This window comes from Ranitomeya imitator, chromosome 10, assembly GCF_032444005.1.
Source record: "Ranitomeya imitator isolate aRanImi1 chromosome 10, aRanImi1.pri, whole genome shotgun sequence".
NCBI lineage: Eukaryota > Metazoa > Chordata > Amphibia > Anura > Dendrobatidae > Ranitomeya > Ranitomeya imitator.
In genome coordinates, this window is record NC_091291.1 from 121,557,352 (window position 1) to 121,569,044 (window position 11,693).

The 11,693-nt window shown below is 35.0% G+C and overlaps 1 pseudogene; it reads right to left on the reverse strand.

Annotated features, from left to right (window-relative positions):
* Nucleotides 1–703: 703 nt before the first annotated feature.
* LOC138651310 (indolethylamine N-methyltransferase-like) lies at nucleotides 704–11,204 on the reverse strand (annotated as a pseudogene).
* Between the last annotated feature and the right edge of the window lie 489 nt (nucleotides 11,205–11,693).

Consider the following 11,693-nt stretch of genomic DNA (forward strand, 5'->3'; position numbering starts at 1 on the left):
CTGACGGGGCGCTCCAGAAACAAGTCAGCACAGTTTTACATATGAAGTAGTGTTATGGCTGTATACTCTTGTTTCCGGGTGCAAATTATTAATCGAGAGCCGATGTGTCAGTCACAAGAAATATAGCATGGGAGTCATGTGCAAATCAGGCTGGAAGTGCATTGGGGCATGCCAGTGCACATAGGAGAACCCATCCAAGTGCATTGACTGGCCCCCAGTGTACTTCCAGTGGCTTTCACAAGATTTCTCATGCCAAACACATCGGATCTCTAAAAAAAAGAAAAAGATAGTTTTTACTTAGGGGCTGAGGTGAGGGTGAGCTTTTATACAGTCATACCACAACAGCCCTAAAAACTTGCTGAAATAATTAATGGTAATAGTGATAAGGCCCCTATAATTCTATGCGTGGAGTCTTTTTAATAATCTTCAACATAAAACAACAAACATCCCATAAAATTCATTTTAGTAATATAAACAATAACACTTGACAATTACAAAGAAAGAAAAATGTATTTTATTAATTTTCAAATTTAATAACATAAAGTGAGAGATTTTTCACTTTTAAATTATACTTTAAAACTTCTTCTAAATGTAAGGTTTGAATTTAGGCATCATAAGCATTGTGCTGATTCCCCCTACTGGTACTTGGGCAGTAATACATGCACTATTTCGAGTATTATACTGCCTAGGTATTTATAGAATTTTACACATCTTTGACTTTTCTTGCCAGGATAAAAATGCCAGAGGTGTGATTGCAGATATCAAACATGGGCTTATCAAATTCTCGAGGGAGAACTTCCAAGTCTTCAATGACAAATTCTGTGTCTGTTATGACTTTTCTAAGGAATAGATCGCTTAGATTAATGAGAGAGAATTGCTTGTTTCCATATCGGAAAATGGTGCTCCCTAATATGCTACCAATGATCAAGTGACCCCCCACTTTCAGCAAGGAAGAGAGATTTTTGATGACATTGCCATAAGACGCTTCATCTTTGGAGGCGCATTCAAGGCAGCCTACGGTCAGGACACAATCGGCTTTGGGTAAGACGAGCGGGTGAAGAGGATTGCTCTTGGTGACGTCACATGGCACCACTCTTTTTAGTGTCTTCCTCAGTTTATCTTCCTTCTCAGCTATTTTGCCGCTAAAACAGAAATAGAAAGTCTTAAAATTGATTTTTTAATTGAAGTCTTCACTGTGTTTTCATTTAAAGAGATCTTTCAATACTATTTTGCTAATCAAACTTTTGGTATGCCAGTATAGGTCGTAGAACAACATTAAAAACGATACCTGTCTTGTAGCAATTCGATGTCCTAGCGCTGAGAAATGGAGCTTAGAAGCCACATGCAAATTAGCCAGGAAGTATATTGACATGCCACGAGGCTAATTTGCATGTGGTTTCAAAGCTCAATTTCTCCGCTCTGGAACATCAGATTACTACAAGACAGGTATCATTTTTATTATTTTATTTGGATCTATACAGCCATATCAATATTTTTTTCAGTAAAATCATAATGATAACTTTCCCTTTAAGGTTCTACCCTTTGGGCACGATTCACCATTTGAGACTTTTTTAAGCCTCTGTACTTTCTTCCAACTTCTTCAAAATGGCACACCAAGTTCATGAATTTTGCGCAAACTAATAACTGTTTTTTATTTTTGTCTTTTACCTTTTTCAGAGCAAAAAGTTGCGAGAGCCCTTAAAACTTCACACACAACTCTAACATTTGTACAACCGAGTTGTCACGATATGGTATGAAATATCATATAAGTTTAGTTGCTCTTCAGCTCATGAGGTGGGCTAAACCCCCCTTCACTAGCTGACTCTCCTTGTTTCTCTCTGGGCTACGGACTGTATGCTAGAAGGGGGTTTTATTGCCCTGGGGTCATAAATTCCAGGCTCCACGAAAGTCCCTCACCCCTCCCACCTGCACTAGTTGAAACTGGAAAAGTGGCTCCAAAATTCATGAAAGATTCTTTGTTTGGTTTTTATACGATATTATGCACCATGTTTACGGTAAGAACATGAAAATATATATTCGTATTCCCACTCGGTGTATCTACCCATCCCTTGAAACTCGGGCTTCTAACTCCGTCTGGTAAAAAAGTAGGGTTTTCTCTGTAAATATGTATCCCAGATAGGACATATTTGATCTCATTAGAATGCTCACGTTAATCCGAGATGAATGATAGGTTTGTTCTGACTCTGACATGTTTTGTAGTGAAGTTATAGAAATTAGAGAAAATAGTTTAAAGTTTACTCAGAATGTAGAGAGAGGAGGGTCTGGATAAGCCAGCCTTTCTGTGATGTCACAGCCTTAAGGTTTTAAGGGTCTGGCAGGCTCTGAGGAGTCACTTCTACTTGACTTCTTGTCTTCTCCTGAAGCCAGCAGCACGTCCAATGAGCTGGGATGTATGGAAAAATTCCCCTAGCCTGCTTGCCTGCCATGCTTTGAACATGTGAGTGTTATTTTTTCTCATTTATGCCCTGTTTATTTCATAATTACCCTTGTACATATTTGCAATTGTCTCATTTGTAACATCTTTATAAAATATTTTTGATAAAGCACTGCCTAATTTTTTATGGAATATAATATTTAATATTAGTTCGTTCTCCTGTTCTAAACCGTACCCTAAGTCTTATGAAGGGAAATACGCTACTGTTGTGTTGGGTTAGCTTCGGACCCGTTTAATCGAAGCTGGTGGCAGTGATACCGATAGTGTGCAGACTGTTGAGTGATGCTGTAGCGACTGCGGCGTTGATAATTATTGTTCCTGCCTGAGTGGGAGTAGTTATCGCGTCGCTGCAGCGTGCCCAATAGCCAGTACATAGCAGGCAGCCTTTCTGGCGACTAATTACCCAGGGTGCAGTACCTAATCTGACCTGAGAGTAAGGGGGGCGCCAGAGAGCTGCAAGTGTTAAGTGGAACTGTAAGCGGGATATACATAAATCCCTGCAGTTCGTGGTATATAGAAAAGCAGTGGGATACCTAAAATAAGCCCCTGCTGTAAACTAAGAGGTCAATAGCCTTGTGTGTGGCTTTTTCATCACATCGTGGAGTGGAGGGATAACTAAGATAAGCCCCCCTGCACATGTGATAGCCGTCTGTTGGCCTAAAGTCACCCCAACCCGTGACGTAGGGGTGATGGTCACGGTGTGAATCCTGACCAATTGGTGACAGCGGTCAGGGGAATCGTGACACGAGTGCAAAAAAAAAAAAAAAAACACAGTGGTATATTAAAACAAAAATGTTGCCACTTTTTTAAAAAAAAGTTGCAAATAAAGAATCGGCCCCAAACATGTGGATTATAATAAAAAAAAAACAATCTTAGAATGACGAACAGAGAAAAAAGAAAGATGAACAAGTGGAAAATAGACTTCAGAATTGGAGCAAATTTAAAGAAAAATTTGTCAAAAAAGAGCTGCAACTGCGATAACGAAGGGGGCCCTTTGTCTATATTTGAGGTTTTAGCTTTTACCTACGGTCTTCTAAGTCGCAGACTAATTTTAGAGAAGGTGTCCTGTCAAACAATCCAGGTTCGTTCCTCCTCCATTTCTCCAGATATTCCCTGTTCCGATCTGTAAAATCAGCAGCAGTAATTTCCTTGAAGGCCTCACATGCCGACAATTCCTGATATAGGGCAGGGGCCGATGTCAATCAGCAAGTCTCCTTTTACGTCCCCTAATAAAATAGAACACAGGTGCAAATGTAACCCAGCATTAATATAACATCATCGACCCCAATGTTACACTTCACTATCCATTTCTGTCATCGCACCTTGTGCTGCTGTCATCACACGGGTCCAACGCACGGCAGAAATCAGAAATAGATGGTCAACATTAATATTGAGGTCCCGAGTCATTTTAAAGATGGTTCAAAATATTTGGATTTGTTTCTTATCCTTGTGGATCGGATCAGTTTTTGTTTTTTTGTGGCAGAAATATGGAGTGTGGATTTTTGTTGAGACATGTTGCAGCACTTTGTAGCTCCACATTCTCTTCATCTAGACATCGTTATGTTTCTGGAGTTGGCAAATATGTTTACAAGGGTGTCCCCCACACAATGGCTTGATCAGACATTGAAATAGCTACGGTACGTGCCGGGATAGTATGTAAAAAAAAAAACAGACCGATTTTCATCAGTGTGCTGGATCTGATTTTGATACATGCGTCCATTGTTCCATCCTTGTGTCATCCATTTTTGTTTAATGAAGAAATTTAACAAAACTCAAACATGTCTAATTTTTTTGTCCAAACCATCAGCCCGGAGAAAAAAATAGATGCATGAAAAATGCCATAAAATATCATTTCTGTGTTATTTGATTAAAAAGGATAGATAGATAGATAGATAGATGGTAGATAACAGATAGATAATAGATGATAGATAGATAACAGATAGATGATAAATATATAGATGATAGATAGATAATTGATATATAATAGACAGATAAATGATAGATAGAAAATAGATGATAGATAGATGATAGATAATACATAGATTAATAGATAATAGATAGAAGATAGATAATAGATAGATAGATAGATAGATGATCGATAGATAATACATAGATTAATAGATAATAGATAGATAGAAGATAGATAATAGATAGATAGATAGATGATCGATAGATAATAGATAGATAAAAGATAGATAATAGATAGATAGATAGATAGATAGATAGATAGATAGATAGATGCATGATAGATATATAGATAGATAGATAGATAGATAGATAGATAGATAGATAGATAGAAGATAGATAGATGATCGATAGATAATAGATAGATAGATAGATAGATAGATAGATAGATGATCGATAGATAATAGATAGATAGATAGAAGATAGATAATAGATAGATAGATAGATAGATAATAGATGATAGATAGATAGAAAGATAGATAGATAGATAGATAGATAGAAGATAGATAGATGATCGATAGATAATAGATAGATAGATAGATAGATAGATAGATAGATAGATAGATAGATGATCAATAGATAATAGATAGATAGATGATCAATAGATAATAGATAGATAGATAGATAGATAATAGATAGATAGAAGATAAATAGATGATCGATAGATAATAGATCGATAGATAATAGATAGATAATAGATAGATAGATAGATAATAGATAGATAGATAGATAGAAGATAGATAGATGATCGATAGATAATAGATAGATAGATAGATAGATAGATAGATGATAGATAGATAGATAGATGATAGATAGATAACACATAGATTAATAGATAATAGATAGATGAAAAAACCAACATGTAATGAATCAGGATCCTAGAAAAATACCAAAACCAAGAAAAACAAGGATCCCTAAAATATAACTTTTAATAGAAAAAGTTAAAAGACTCTATTAATCACAGTCACGTTAAAAAAGTAGGAAGACAATTAATGTACCTCAACAAGACCCTAAATTGTGCTACAATGAATCCTGCCTGACAGTGGAGGTTGGCACCTTAATTTACTGCGGTAGGCGCCCCCACTCCGCGGTGGCTGACCCTAGGTTCCTCACAATCCCTACAATCGAGATAGACAGAAAGCAATGTCCCAACAACACCCTGGTACCCGTACGAAAAAAAAAGAAAAAAATGAAAAAAGCAATCAAACAAAGTAATAAAACAAAAAGTAATAATTCAGATATCTCTCAAGGAGTAATGATAACCAGAAAAAGTTGTTACAAAACTCCGCAACTTGACCCCAAAAAGATACACGGGTAAGCAGAATGCAGATATGTATATATTTGTCCCAGTAAGATATTTTACAGCATGAGAGTGCACAATGTGAAGGTACAGTCATCCAATCACAAATAAGAAATATTTACATGCACCCATCTATTTGCTGCAAAGTCCCATCCTGTTTACCAAAACAGTCAAATATAGGGATAAGATAATAAACCAAGCGCTAATCGGCGTCTGTTATACCACCACAGGATGTGACCAATCAATCAGAGATTAATTCAATAATAATAGCCATAAATGAGTTTTTCAGATAGCAAAAAATAAAAATGATGGAAAACAATGTTAAAGAAAACACCCCAGCATAGCACATGTCTAATGAGAAGACACAATCGTCTTATTTAAGGAAAGAAGCAATGTATGATGTCAAATCTATACTCATCTATTTGCTGCGGTATCCCATCCTGTTATCCAACAAAACCCAGGTGTAAAGATGGTATAGTAGAAACGGCAATGATCTGTGTCTGTAAGAAAGTCCACAGTAAATTAAGGTGCCAACCCCCACTGTCAGGCAGGATTCATTGTAGCACGATTTAGGGTCTTGTTGAGGTACATTGATTGTCTTCCTACTTTTTTAACAGGACTATGATTAATAGAGTCTTTTAACTTTTTCTATTAAAAGTTATATTTTAGGGATCCTTGTTGTTTTTCTTGGTTTTGGTAGATAATAGATAGATGATAGATAAATAGATAGATAGATAGATGATAGATAGATAGATGATAGATAATACATAGATTAATAGATAATAGATGGATAGATAGATAGATAGATGATATTAGATGGTAGATAGAAAATAGATAATAGATAGATGATAGATGGATAATAGATCGATAAATATATATAATAATCCTATTATAATAGGATAATAGATAGATTATAGATAGATAGATAACAGATAGATGATAGATAATAGGATAATGAATAGATGACAGATAATAGGATAGATAGATAATAGATAGATAATATATAGATGGATAGATAATAAGTATTACATATGTCCGAAAACCATCAATTAGGGCACTTCACAACACTACATATTCCACACTAATACAGGTGAGAAGAACGAAGAGATCCCAGATAAAAACCAAATGTTTATTAATATTATTAAAAAATAACAATAAAAAAGCAAAATGACCGTAGGGGACACCACAGGACAAGGAAAAATATCAGTAATCCATACTCAGTAATATTGAGGTATTAACAGTGGTTGTTATACTCCAGAATGATGGTAAGAAGGTAATTAGCACAATGGCTCAGTAAAATCTATCTTGGTTACAAAAACTCCATATATCCGCTAAATGATATCATAACGTTAAACAACACAATGGCTGGATCAAGATTGGTTAATCATTACCGGATATGCTAAATTAACCGTGCAAAAGCATATAATGGTCACAGATTCCCTTATTATCCACATAAGGGCCCAATAACAATAGATAACACAGTGATTGTATCTACAATATATAGGGACAATTGGGAGTATTGAACCACTCACACCAGAGCAACCCAGCTGACCAGAACTTCCATAAAAGGTTTCCGGGACGCCCCCGGAAGAAGCAGGAGGCGAAATGCGCGTCGGTGTGAGGGGACGCCACTTGATGCAAGGTATACCATCTCTTTATTCTTTTATGGAGGTTCTGGTCAGCTGGGTTGCTCTGGTGTGAGTGGTTCAATACTCCCAATTGTCCCTATATATTGTAGATACAATCACTGTGTTATCTATTGTTATTGGGCCCTTATGTGGATAATATGGGAATCTGTGACCATTATATGCTTTTGCACGGTTAATTTAGGATATCCGGTAATGATTAACCAATCTTGATCCAGCCATTGTGTTGTTTAACGTTATGATATCATTTAGCGGATATATGGAGTTTTTTGTAACTAAGATAGATTTTACTGAGCCATTGTGCTAATTACCTTCTTACCATCATTCTGGAGTATAACAACCACTGTTAATACCTCAATATTACTGAGTATGGATTACTGATATTTTTCCTTGTCCTGTGGTGTCCCCTACGGTCATTTTGCTTTTTTATTGTTATTTTTTAATAATATTAATAAACATTTGGTTTTTATCTGGGATCTCTTCGTTCTTCTCACCTGTATTAGTGTGGGATTAGTTATATATGGATAGATAATAGATGGATAGATAATAGATCGATAAATGATTAATAAATAATAGATATATGATAGATAAAATATGAGATAGATAATAGATAATAATAGATATATAATAGATAGTTAATAGATAGATAATTTATAGATAGATATTAGATTGATAAATGATATATAATAGATGACTACGTGAATGAAAACCCCCAGAAAAAATGGGGGTGATAAAACTAAAAAAGAATAAATAAATGTGTAAGTAAAGGTGAAATAATGTACAAAGTGAGTGCTAAATAGCACTCACCATGAGTGACATGAGTGTGTGAAAAGATATATATATATAAATGGAAAAATATATGGAAAGATATGTGCATTTATGTATATGTCTGATAACGCGGACAAATATAAGTGAATAAGTGACGTATGTTGTACCAACACACAAATAATTAAAGATAGTGCAATACATAAGAAATGAACATGAGAATAAAAATAATAAAGAAAAAATACAAATGATAATAGTAATAAATAAATATAAGTAAAAAAATGAATAAATAAAAAATAATGAGAAAAATAAAATTAAAAAATAAATGAAATAAAGAATGAAAAAATGAAAATACAAAATAATGGATAATAAATAATAAATAATGAATAATAAAAAATTATTAATAAATGATAATAATAATAATAAATAAATAAATAAAGATACAAAAAGAATAAATACACAGTAGCACAAAATAGTAATACAAATGATAAATGAATTCCAATAGTCCATTATTTTTTCTTATTTTCATTTTGATCTCTGAAAGAAGCAGGAAAAAGTCTTCAACCGAATAGCCATTCCAATAGTACAATATAGAGAACCAACAAAGAAGATCTATAAGTAAACAGATGCTGCCGTAACTCCAGTGGCGAAATACACCCAACACATAGGACCTTCATCAGTAGAACACCAGGTAAGTGACAACTAGAAAAAACTAGAAACATAAATATGGTAAGTATAATGAAGTATAAGTGAATAAAATAGGAACATACCTGTAAAGGAAGTGATACACATGAAGATGAAACAATTGTATATGTATATATTATATATACAAAAGAGTGCTCGCTAAAAAGAGATTAAAAACAAGCTAAAAAAACAAACTTTAATAGGATAATAAATAACTAAAACCAATGTAAAAGTATACCTAAATATGTTACACATAGACTCTACACAGGATAACATGGTGGAACAGGATATTTATAAAAATGGAACAAAACTGATGTTTTCATTTAGACCACGGGGTTGTATTGTGTCAAGTGACCAGATACATCTGGATTCCATTTGTGCCAATTTTTGGCTAATGTTGCCTCCGCGCATAGATGGACTGATTTTATCAATGCCTCTAATTTTTAGACATGACGGATCACAGTTATGGAACTGTTTGAAGTGTTTTGGGATAGTTTTGAGGGTACAAGGGTCAATTTTGTCATTCTGTGCGGCAATTATGCCATTGACGTGTTCTCGAACCCGCACCTTAAATTGGCGGGTGGTGAGGCCAGCGTAAATTTTAGGGCAAGGGTATGTGGCGTAGTAGATGACCGTCTTAGTTTCACAATTAATAAAATGTCTAATAGTGAATTGTTTTGACCCAGAAGAATCACTGAATGTATTGATTCGTTCAATATTAGGGCATGCCTTGCAGTGACCACATTGAAAAGATCCTTTTTTTTGTTGGATCTGGGAAAGGAAAGTTTTAGGACTACTCTCATAGTAGCTTTTTAACAACATGTCCCGAACGTGCCTTGATCTGCGGAATGTAATATTGGGTTGCTCATTAAGATATTTAGAAAGTGTCTCATCCGCAAGTAAAATAGGCCACGCCTTCTCAAGTACTTGTCTCATTTTCAGATTCTCAGAATGATAGTCAGCAATGAAACGCACATTCATAGTGTTAGATGGTATTGGGACTGAGTATAATAGATCATTCCTAGATGAATGCCTGGCTCTGTTGTATGCCCATTTTAAACTGCGGTGACTGTATTCACGGTCCAAAAATCTAGATTTTAGTTCTTGTGCCCGTATTTCAAAATCCTTATCCGTGGAACACAGACGTCCAAAGTCTTAAAAATTGACCAACTGGAATTGATTTGATTTAGGATTTAGGATGGGCAGATGAGGCATGTAGTAATGAGTTAGTTGAGGTCTGTTTCCGGAACATGTCGGTTTGCAAAATATTATCACTATCCCGTTTTACCATGACATCCAAAAATTCAATATGGGATTTGTGATGGTGGTGCGTCAACCGAATGTTCAGGTTATTATCATTGAGATGAGAAATTAATGAGTCCAACAGTCCAATGCTTCCCTGCCAAATGAAAAAAATGTCATCAATGTACCGTGTCCAAAATAGGACACGGCACATGTATTGATGACTATCTGACATAAAAAGGTCCCTCTCCCACAGCCCCAGGAATAGATTAGCTTATGCAGGCGCATATAATGCACCCATTGCGGTGCCCTGGAGCTATAGGTAGAGGGACTCTTTGAAAATAAAAAAGTTGTGTGTCAGACTGAAGTCTTTTAACTTTTTCTATTAAAATTTATATTTTAGGGATCCCTGTTGTTTTTCTTGGTTTTGGTAGATAATAGATAGATAGATGATAGATAGATAAATAGATAATAGATAGATAATAGATAGATAGATGATAGCTAGATAGATAAATAGATAGATGATAGATAATACATAGATTAATAGATAATAGATAGATAGATGATAGATAATAGATGGATAGATAATAGATGGTAGATAGAAAATAGATAATAGATAGATGATAGATGATAATAGATCGATAAATAATAGATAGATAATAGGATAATAGATAGATCGATAAATGATTAATAAATAGTAGATAGATATATGATAGATAAAATATAAGATAGATAATAGATAATAGATATATAATAGATAATAGATAGTTAATAGATAGATAATTGATAGATAGATATTAGATTGATAAATGATATATAATAGATAGATACAGTATATGATAGATAATAGATATGAGCTAGGTAATAGATAAATAATAGATAATAAATAATAGATAGATAATATATAAATAATAGATAGAAAGATGGTTAACAGATAGAGACAGTCCATAATTTATAAATCTCTGCATTATTAGATTGGTTCTCGGCAATTACCTGATGTAAAAGCTTTGTGCAGCTTCTTCAGGATGAACTCTAGATATCCATCCTTAATGAAGACTCCAGTCAAAGCCCCATAATATGTATCTAGATAAATCTGGGGATCAAAATTATCTTGGTAGACCTTTGGACCAGTGAAAGTAGTTGCCATCTTGGTTGTCCTGTCCTGTGTATGTGACACCGGGACACATCTAGCTCCTTTTATAGTTCTGTTCTCTGTTGCTCCCATCCAGCTGTTAATAAGTAGACACATCGGGACACATTTTGGCACTTGATTGTGGCACTTTCCATTTTTTAAGTTAAATGACCTATAAGCCATCAGAGATGGGAATCCATCCCATGTGTGCCTTGTGTCATTCTGAATTACATTGGGCAGGACTAAGGTCTAGAAAGGCTTTTTAGTTATGGAAAATCCTTAGTGTTGGCTATCAATCAATGATTATTAGGGATAGCTCCCTGATCCCCGGGCAAGCCCCATTCACCTACCAGGGAGTGCCACCCATGCTAGTATCGGCAGTGACAGAACGCCAATAAGGTAAAACCTGTGCTCCCTGCTCTACCACTTGTAGGCTGCAGGTTACTTTAAGCCTTACGAGGACAGAGGCAGGCAGCGTCTTGGCACGCTACTCCTGACCTTGGA